This window comes from Gossypium hirsutum, chromosome A02, assembly GCF_007990345.1.
Source record: "Gossypium hirsutum isolate 1008001.06 chromosome A02, Gossypium_hirsutum_v2.1, whole genome shotgun sequence".
Taxonomy (NCBI): Eukaryota; Viridiplantae; Streptophyta; class Magnoliopsida; order Malvales; family Malvaceae; genus Gossypium; species Gossypium hirsutum.
Window position 1 is genome coordinate 75007450 of NC_053425.1, and position 10549 is coordinate 75017998.

Consider the following 10549-nt stretch of genomic DNA (forward strand, 5'->3'; position numbering starts at 1 on the left):
CCTACAAAGTAGGTTGCACCACATGGTCAGTTTTAGTAGAATGATTTATACGACCACCTTCAATTTTTGATGTGTTACTCGAATTACGAGCATGAAGGGTGATTGTTTCATCTCCCACATGAAGTGTGAGTTCACCTGTGCCAACATCAAATATTGTTCTAGCAGTTGCTAAAAAGGGCCTCCCTAAAATTAAAAGAACGTTACTATCCTCTTCTATGTCTAGAACAACGAAATCAACTGGGAATATAAATTTGTCAATTTTAACAAGTACATCTTCAATAATCCCCCTAGGAAATCTGATTGTTTTATCGGATAATTGAATACTCATCCTAATTTGTTTGGGTTTCCCAAGACCTAGTTGCTTAAACATTTTGTAAGGCATGACACTGATACTAGCCCCTAAGTCAGCCAAAGCATTATTTGCAGGCTACCAATTAAATAGGGAATCGTAAAACTCCCTGGATCTTTTAATTTGTTGGCCAGCTTATTCTGTAGTATGGCTGAGCAAACCGCATTTAGTTCTACATACAACGCCTCATCCAACTTCCACTTATTTTTTAAAAGCTCCTTTAAGAATTTGACTACGGTTGGCATCTGCGAAAGAGCTTCAATAAACGGTAAGTTAATATGTAACTTCTTTAATAATTTAAGGAATTTACTGAATTGTTCTTCCATGTGGTCTTTCCTTGTCGCGTTTGGGTATGGCATACGAGGTTTATATTCTTTACTTACTAGCTTCTGGTCATTGTGGTCCACCTCACCCTTACCTTTACTTACCACTGTTTCTTGCCTCAGTTTTGGTTTAGGTGCAACTAACCCTTCCTTATCTTGAATGGTCATTGCATTGATTTGCTCCCTTGGGTTAGATTCAGTGTTACTCGGCAGGCTACCTTGTGGTCGTTCAAATATCAATTTAGTGAGTTGACATATCTGAGTTTCGAGCCCTTGGATCGTTGCTTGTTGACTTTTAAGTGCTGTCTCAGTATTCTAAAAATAAGTTTCTAACACCGAGATGAATTTTGTTAGCATCTCCTCAAGGTTAGGCTTTTTCTCTTGTTGGTAGGGTGGTTGTTGGAAGCTTGGAGGTGGTGGTGGTTTCTGATTCCCTTGGCCTCTCCATGAAAAATTTGGGTGATTCCTCCATCCTGCATTGTTAGTATTTCTATACAGATTATTTTGAGATCTAGGATTATTACCCATGTAATTTAACTACTCGTTCTCCATATTGTGGCTATAGGGTGGGTATTCTGGATTGCTCGATCCACATCCACTTGCTTCGCATTGCATTACAGGGTGAACCTGTGAAGAACTAAGAAAACCATCAATTTTCTTATTCAAGAGTTCCGCCTGATTAGAGAGAATGGTGACCGAATCAACGTTATAAACACCGACTGCTTTTGTTGGCTTTGTCCTCATGACTAGCCACTGATAATTATTCAGTGACATCTCTTCTATAAATTCATAAGCATATTCAGGTGTTTTTATTATTGATAGTCCCACCAGCGGTTGTGTCAACCATTTGTCAAGTCGAAGGATTCAGGCCATTGTGAAACATTTGAACCTGTAGCCAGAGTGGTAACCCATGGTGAGGGCATCTTCTCAAGAGGTCCTTGTATCTCTCCCATGCATCGTAGAGTGTTTCTAAATCCATCTGCAGAAAAGAAGAGATATCATTACGTAATTTAGCCATTTTAGCCGGTGGAAAATATTTTAATAAAAAATTTTTGGTCATTTGTTCCCAAGTAGTGATTGACCCTCGTGGTAACGAATCCAACCACTGTTTAGCTTTGTTTCTCAATGAAAAAGGGAATAACTGAAGGTGAATGACGTCATCAGAAATGCCATTAATTTTAAATGTATCACATAGTTCCAAAAAGTTTGCCAAGTGAGCGTTGGGATCTTCGTCCTGCAAACCATCAAACTGAATAAATTGTTGTATCATTTAAATTGTGTTAAGTTTCAGTTCAAAAGTATTTGCAGCTACAGCAGGTCTAGCTATGCTCGATTCAGTTCCTGTTAAAGAAGGATTAGCATAATCATACATAGCGCAAGAGCAGGATTCTGATTAACAGTAATTGCAGGAGGTAGCGTATTTTCTTGGTTTTCAGCCATCTCCTCGGTTGTGGTTGAAGTATCGTCCTCTTGCTCTTCCTCTGTGTATCGTAAGCTTTGCCTTATTTCCCTTCGGTTTCTACGAACTATGCGATCGATGTCACTATTAAACAGTAATGGTTCCGATGGGTTTCTTCTAGTCATACACTATAAAAACCTGCCAGGAATGAATAAAAGAAAAATTAGAAAAAAAAATAAAAATTTAAATTGCAAATAACGTAGAATGGCTAAAGTAATAAAAAATGAGTGTTCCTAATATCCTAGTTCCCCGATAACGATGTCAAAAACTTGATATGTGATATTCGCGATAGGTTTTAAAAATTTATAATTAATCGTTCTTGAACCTAACTATTATCACGATGAAAGCAAGTGTACATATCGAACAGTAGTTTAGCTTTAGCAAGACCGGATTGTCGAACCCAAAGGAACCAAGAGTACTAGTAATTACTTTATTTTTATTATCTAGCCTAAAAATTAAGAGGTTTGGTTATCTAAACTAATTACTAAACTAAGAATGCACAAAATGAAAATTTGGGAAAATACCTTTTAGAAAATTCGATTGATTAAGACAATACCTAAGGAAAAATCCCCCTAGACTTCACTTGTTATTTGACTCTAAATCAGGCGATTTATTCAGTTGACTTGATCAGTAAAAATCCCTAAGTTATATTATTATCTCTCTCGAGACTAATAACGTTTATCCTTAGGTTGATTAATTGAAATCTCTTTCTAATTAATACCCTAGTGTTGCATTAACTCGATCTATGGATCCCCTTATTAGGTTTCACCCTAATCCGAAAAAATCTTATCACCCTATCTCTAGGCGTGCAATCAACTCCGCTTAATTATGAAAAATTTACTCTTAGACAGGGTCTATTCCTCCTCTGAATAAGAGCATTATCTTGAATCAATATCCTGGAATATTAAAACAAGAATTCAGGACACATAATTAAAAGCAAATCAAATATTTATCATACAATTCAGATAATAATAACAAGATCTGTCTTAGGTTTCATTCCCCTTAGGTATTTAAGGGGTTTAGTTCATACTTATGAAAGAAAACATCTCAAAATCATAAAAATAAGAAAACATAAGAAAACCCAAAATTCCTGAAGGAACTTGAAGGCCCGATTTTTGGGCCTGGAAGTATTGGGCCTTGAGTCTGGGTTCGGGTAGAAGACGGCCTGAATAATTTTGGATATTATTATTATCATTATTATTTCGTATGTTTAGCTTAGTAATTAAATAAATTACGAAGGGTTTATGGTGTGGGAAAAAGTTCGGGGCTTGGCCCATAGCTTTAGCAAAATTCTTAAATTTTGCCTTTCAAGGGAATCTGGGCAGTAGGCCTTATTAATAATTTTGGGTCAGAGTATGGGTGAGCCTTTAAAAGGCCCAAGAGTAAATTGAATTCGAGGCAATTCCTGAATTTTAATTTTGGGAGAGAGGGTTCTGGAGATATGGGCTTTTAAAGTTGAGGTGGTAAAATAGGACACAAAAAGATCTGTGGTAAAGTGGCATGTGGCGCCACCTAGGTGTTTGGGGAGTGACGTGTGGATGTTTAGGGGGAGCCAGAGTTCAAGTCACAAGGTAAGCGTATTGTTACTTTTATTTTTTTTTTGTGCATGTGCCGGGCATGTGATAGAGCTTAAGTGGAAATTCGGTTAGGGCTTTAGGAAGGTTGGGCCATGGGTCTGAATGGCCATTAGGACAAGCTTTATTTTCTTTTTGTTTTGTCGAATTAGGGTTAGCCACCTAGAGCCTTCCTTTTCGTTCTATTCTCTTCTCAGTATCTCAAAAAGCCGAAAAACGCAAAGTTAGATCTCATGAGTGTTGAATTCTTCCTTCTCTTCTCCTCTCTTCTTCTATTTTCTTTTTCTCCTTCTTTTCTTCTCTAGTCAAAACATTCCTAACATTCTACTCATCTCCTCTTTCACTCCCATTCTTTTCTAAACCTCTATAGGCGATTGCCATAAAAGCTGAAATCCCAAAAGTTGTTTCTTGTGCCGATTTCTTCTAGCCAAAATCCTCCTATTTTCTTCATCTCTTTTGGTCAATTTTCACATCCTCTAAACCTCAACCCCTGTCGGCAATACCACTGCAAAATCACCATACCAAATCATCATTGCAATGCCCCCACGCCCGAGACCATCACCGGAGTCGAGCTTGAGGGGTTACCGAACATAATTTATTAATTTAAGAACTTCAAATCATTTGTTTCTACATTCACAGCTTTCTAGCTACTCGCGTCACAGTTACAAGAAAACTCATATCTCGAGTTATGAAACTCGAAATCAAAATCTATAAATTTTCCCTAAATCTAGACTCATATATCTATTTACTAATTTTTTGCTAGAATTTTTGGTTGGGCTAATTAGTACAGTTTATTAGTTAAAGTCTCCCCTATTTCAGGGTTCGACTGCTCTGACATATGTGTATTACAAATCATATATCTCTCTATACAGAATTTCAATGACTATAAGGTTTGTTTTTCTTAAAACTAGACTCAATAAAGAATCTGTAAATATAAATAAAAACTACTAATTATTTTTTTAAAATTTATTATGAATTTTTAAATTCAGAACAGGGGATCCAGAAATTACTCTGGCCTTGTTTCACAAAAGTTTAAATATCTCATAAAATATAATTTATATGCCTATTTTGTTCAATCAAAATGAAAATAGACTCATTAAGATTCAATTTCATAACTTACTCATTATTTAGTTCCATTTATACTATTTTTAGTGATTTTTCAAATTCATGTCATTGCTGCAGCAATATTCTATTTTAAAGCAAGTTTCATCTTTCCATGAATTTTTTTATGAACTAGATAACCTATTAAACTTCCATAATATCAAACATGATCTAAATTAGCCATCACCATGACTTATCAGTATCAAACATTTTCTCAACCAAACATGGCCATATCATAAAATTATTTACACAAAATAGGTATATTGCTATACATGCCATACTTAAGTAGTTGTACAAGCCATTTACCAAGATAAAAGTCCTTTGGATAGTGTGATCGAACTTTCGACCTGTTTCGATTCTTGAGCCGGCTTGTTCAAAACTACAGTGAATGAAAAGGAAGGAGTAAGCATAAATGCTTAGTAAGTTCATATGTAAATAACAAGTAACATAACAATACAAATATACCAAACAACTTTAGCATGGTATCACCAAAACATATATCACATTTCTAAACATCATTCATCATCTTACCACCTTATCGTTGTTGTATCTATTTCAACCCGAGGGTTAAGAACATACCTGTCCAAAGTGTCCATTTCACAACACTTACCAAAACGTCACTTGCATCTTAACTGTTCTTCCATTTCACTAGAAATTTCACCCGTTGAACACATCGGAATACAACTCGGATACACGGATAATTCGCACATAAGTGCCTCATATGTAATCAAGAAATCATGTAACCTGCCCCTAAGTGAACTCGGACTCAACTCAATGAGCTCGGGTGTTCGCATCCATAAGTGAACTCGGACTCAACTCAACGAGTTCGGATGCCTAGTTACATCTCACGAACTCGGACTCAACTCAACGAGTTCGGACATTCGCATCCATAGGTGAACTCAGACTCAACTCAACGAGTTCGGATGCTCAACCATCCTAGTGACATGTCACTTGTATCCTAATCTATTCCTAAGGTTCAAACGAGATTTTTCCCTCGATCTCACATTTGCCGTCTTCCATGGAATATCGGAACCGATACTCTGTAGCAATTCATATTTATCAAGTAGTAAACATAATTTGCATATTACTCAACATTAACCACAAAGCATAATATTTCACGATTAAAAATCAACGTATCATATAATTAACATTAATAACTTAAAAATAACATTTATGCTACATTATTACACATGAACTTACCTTGGTACCAAAATATAAAGATTTTGCAATTTAGTCCACAATCTTTTATTTTCCTCAATCGCGACTTGAATCTCGTTTCTCTTGATCTATAATGCCAAATTAATCTTATTTATTACGTACATTCATCAAAACAGCATTTAATACGAACTTTGGAAAAATTACACTTTTGCCCCTAAACTTTTGCATAATTACACTTTTGCCCCTAGGCTCGGGAATTAAACTTTATTCCTTATTCTTATGTTTTATAACATGCTGATCACTTTTCCCTTCTATGGCAACATCAAATTCTCTCTCTAACATATACTTGTGACTATTAGGTATTTTTGCCGATTAAGCACTTTTACTCGTTTTCACTCAAACCGAGTAGCACAAGTTGTCTAACATAATTTAAAACCTCATATTCTATCATAAAACATCACAATACACAAATTTCACCTATGGGTATTTTTCCAAATATAAACCCTAGGTTGAATTATTGCTAACATAAGCTTAATCGAGCTATCGGGATTCTAAAAACGTAAAGGACATTAAAAACGGGGCTTGGAATCACTTACTATGGAGCTTGGAAGCTTGAAACAAACCCTAGCTATGGAGAACCCTTGAAGTTTCAGCCTAATGAATAAGATGGACAAAAATTGGCTTTTAATTTTGTTTTTAATTCATTTTAATAACTAAATGACCAAAATACCCTTACTACTAAACTTTCCAAAAATTCCTTCCATGTCCTAATTTTGTCCATGAACTTAAAATTGGTCAAATTGCTATTTAAGACCTCCTCATTAATATTCCAAAACAATTTCATACTAAAAACTTCTAGAATGAAAGTTTTGCAACTTATTCGATTTAGTCCCTACTTTCAATTTAAGCACTTTAGGCATAGAATTTCATCACGAAATTTTCACACAATCATGCAATCATATCATAATCATCAAAATAATTATAAAATAATTATTTCTATCTCAGATTTGTGGTCACGAAACCACTATTCCGATTAAGCCCTAATTCAGGATATTACAACTCTCCCCCCCCCCTTTTAAGGATTTTCGTCCTCAAAAATCTTACCGGTAAACAGGTGTGGATATTGGTTTCTCATAGTTTCTTCAGGTTCCCATGTAGTCTCTTCTAGCCCATGCTTTTTCCACAACACTTTCACAAGTGCAATACTTTTATTTCTTAGTTGTTTGACTTCTCGAGCTAAAATCTTAATCGGTTCTTCTTCATAAGTCATATCCGGTCGTAGTTCAATTTCTGTCGGTGAAATTATATGTGAAGGATCCGAACGATACCGGCATAACATAGATACGTGAAACACATCATGAATCTTCTCTAATTCGGGTGGTAACGCTAGCCGATATGCTACCGGTCCAACTTTTGCAATTATTTCATACGGTCTAATAAAACGCGGACTTAACTTGCCCTTTCGTCCAAATCTAAGGACTTTCTTCTATGGAGACACTTTCACAAATACCTTATCAGCAACTTGAAACTCCATTTCTTTTCGTTTCAAATCCACATAAGATTTCTGTCTATCTAAAGCAGCTTCCAAACAATCTCGAATCACTTTCACCTTTTCTTCAGTTTCTTTTATTAAATCAGCTCCATAAATCTGATTTTTCTTGAGTTCAGTCCAATACAATGGCGTCCGACATTTACGACCATATAATGCTTCATAAGGTGCCATCTTCAAACTCGTCTGATAACTATTATTATAAGCAAATTCTACCAATGGTAAGTACCTTTCCCAACTATCTTGAAATTCCAATACGCAACATCTGAGCATGTCTTCAAGAATCTGAATTACTCTCTCTGATTGTCCATCAGTTTGTGGATGAAAGGCAGTGCTGAAATTTAACTTTGTACCTAATGCCTCTTGCAACTTTTGCCAAAACCGTGAGGTAAACCTCGGATCTCTATCCGAAATGATTGACAAAGGTATCCCATGAAGTCTAACAATCTCTCGGATATACAATTCAGCCAACTTATTAAGAGAATAATCTGTACGTACCGGAATAAAATGAGCCGATTTAGTCAGTCTGTCAACTATTGCCCAGATGGCATTTTTCTTCCCTGGAGTTAACGGCAACCCTGATATAAAATCCATAGTAATCCTATCCCATTTCCATTCAGGAACCATAATAGGCTGAAGTAATCCCGAAGGTACCTGGTGTTCAGCTTTCACTTGTTGACAAACTAAGCACTTTGATACAAACTCGGAAATATCTCTTTTCAATCCACTCCACCAGTACATTTTCTTTAAGTCATTATACATCTTCGTACTGCCCGGATGAACCGCCAAACAACTATTATGTGCTTCATGCAAAATCTTTTGAATCAACTCATCATTTTTCGGTACACAAATCCGATTTTTAAACATCAAACAACCATCAGAACCAATTCTGAAATCTGATCCCGTATCAGCTTCACACTGTTTTCTTTTGGCTAGCAAATCTTGATCATTTTTTTGAGCTTCAGAAATATCTTGTAAAAACATCGGTCTTGCTCTTAATTCTGCTAGAATCGAACCGCCATCTGAAATTTTCAACTGAGCGTTCATAACTCTCAAAGCAAACAACAACTTTCTGCTTAAAGCATCGGCAACCACATTCGCTTTTCCCGGATGATAATCAATAACAAGCTCGTAATCTTTCAATAACTCTAACCATCGTCGCTGTCTCAAATTCAAGTCTTTTTGTGACATCAAGTATTTAAGACTTTTGTGATCAGTATATACTCGGCACTTTTCACCATACAAATAATGTCGCCAAATCTTCAAAGCAAACACCACTGCAGCCAATTCCAAATCGTGAGTAGGATAATTCCTCTCATGAGGTTTTAACTGCCTTGAAGCATAAGCCACCACTTTTCCTTCTTGCATGAGTACACACCCGAAACCATTTAGAGAAGCATCATTATACACCACAAATTCTTTACCTGATTCGGGTTGTATCAACACTGGTGCTTCAGTTAATAACTTTTTCAATTCTTCGAAACTCTGTTGACATTCTTCCGTCCATTCAAATTTAACATCCTTTCGGAGTAGTCTAGTCATAGGAGCAGCAATTATAGAAAATTCATTTACGAACCGCCGATAATACCCAGCTAGCCCCAAGAAACTCCTAACTTCAGTTACATTTTTCGGTGGTTTCCAATCAACAATGGCTGAAATTTTACTAGGATCAACCCGTATACCATCACCTGAAACAATATGACCCAAAAATCCAACTTCCCGGAGCCAAAATTCACTTTTACTAAACTTAGCATACAGCTGCTTATCTCTCAAAGTTTGCAAAACTATCCTCAAATGCTCAGCATGCTCTGTCTCATCTTTTGAATAAATTAAAATATCATCTATAAACACCACAACAAATCTGTCCAAGTATGGCCGAAATATGCGATTCATTAAATCCATAAACACAGCAGGAGCATTTGTCAACCCGAATGGCATAACTAAAAATTCATAATGACCGTACCTTGTTCTAAAAGCAGTTTTAGGCACATCTGACTCTTTTACTCGCAGCTGATAATACCCAGATCTCAAGTCAATCTTTGAAAACCATGTCGCTCCTTTTAGCTGATCAAAAAAATCATCAATTCTCGGCAATGGATACTTGTTTTTGATTTTCACCTTGTTTAACTGCCGATAATCAACACATAATCTCATAGAACTATCCTTCTTTTTCACAAATAACACGGGAGCACCCCAAGGTGAAAAACTTGGTCTCACAAAGCCTTTATCAGTCAACTCTTGCAACTGCGACTTTAATTCTTTCAACTCTGTTGGTGCCATTCTATATGGAGCAATCGAGATCGGAGCTGTTCCCGGTATCAAATCTATACCAAATTCTACTTCCCTGACTGGAGGCAAACCCGGCAATTCTTCTGAAAATACGTCCACAAATTCACACACAACCGGCACTGATTCAACTTTCTTTTCAACTTCTTTTGTATTAATTACATACGCCAAATAAGCTTCATAACCCTTTCTCAAATATCTCTGATCCGACATCGAAGAAATCATACTAAATATTGCCTCTGATTTGTCTGGTTCAACCCGCAAGATTTCACCACTTTCACATTTTAATTCTATAAACTTTTCTTTGCAATTTACTATAGCATCATACAATGTCAACCAATCCATACCCAAAATAACATCAAATTCATCAAACGGCAACAACATCAAGTCGGCCGGAAAGTAATGACCCCGAATCATTAAAGGGCATTTCTTGCATACTTTATCAACTATCATGCATTTGCCTAACAGGTTCGATACTCTAATCATAAATTCTGTGTTCTCAACAGGTATATTCATACTAGACACCAGTTTCATGCATACATATGAATGAGTAGAACCAGGATCAATCAAAGCAATAACATTAGTATCATAAAGAGAAAATGTACCGGTAATCACATCGGGTAAGGAAGCATTTTCACGCGCTTTAATAGCATAGGTTCTAGCCGGAGCTCTTCCTTCAGATCTATCTGCAGCATCTCTGGCTACATTCTTACTGCTTGTTTCACTTCCAGCTTTTCTCGGATACCTTCC

General features: G+C 36.2%; 1 non-coding gene across 1 annotated transcript; it reads left to right on the forward strand.

Annotated features, from left to right (window-relative positions):
• The first annotated feature begins 1577 nt into the window (after positions 1-1577).
• On the forward strand, positions 1578-1684 carry LOC121217003 (small nucleolar RNA R71). Its single transcript, XR_005913202.1, has one exon. It is a non-coding gene; the product is annotated as a small nucleolar RNA R71 (small nucleolar RNA).
• The last annotated feature ends 8865 nt before the right edge of the window (positions 1685-10549 follow it).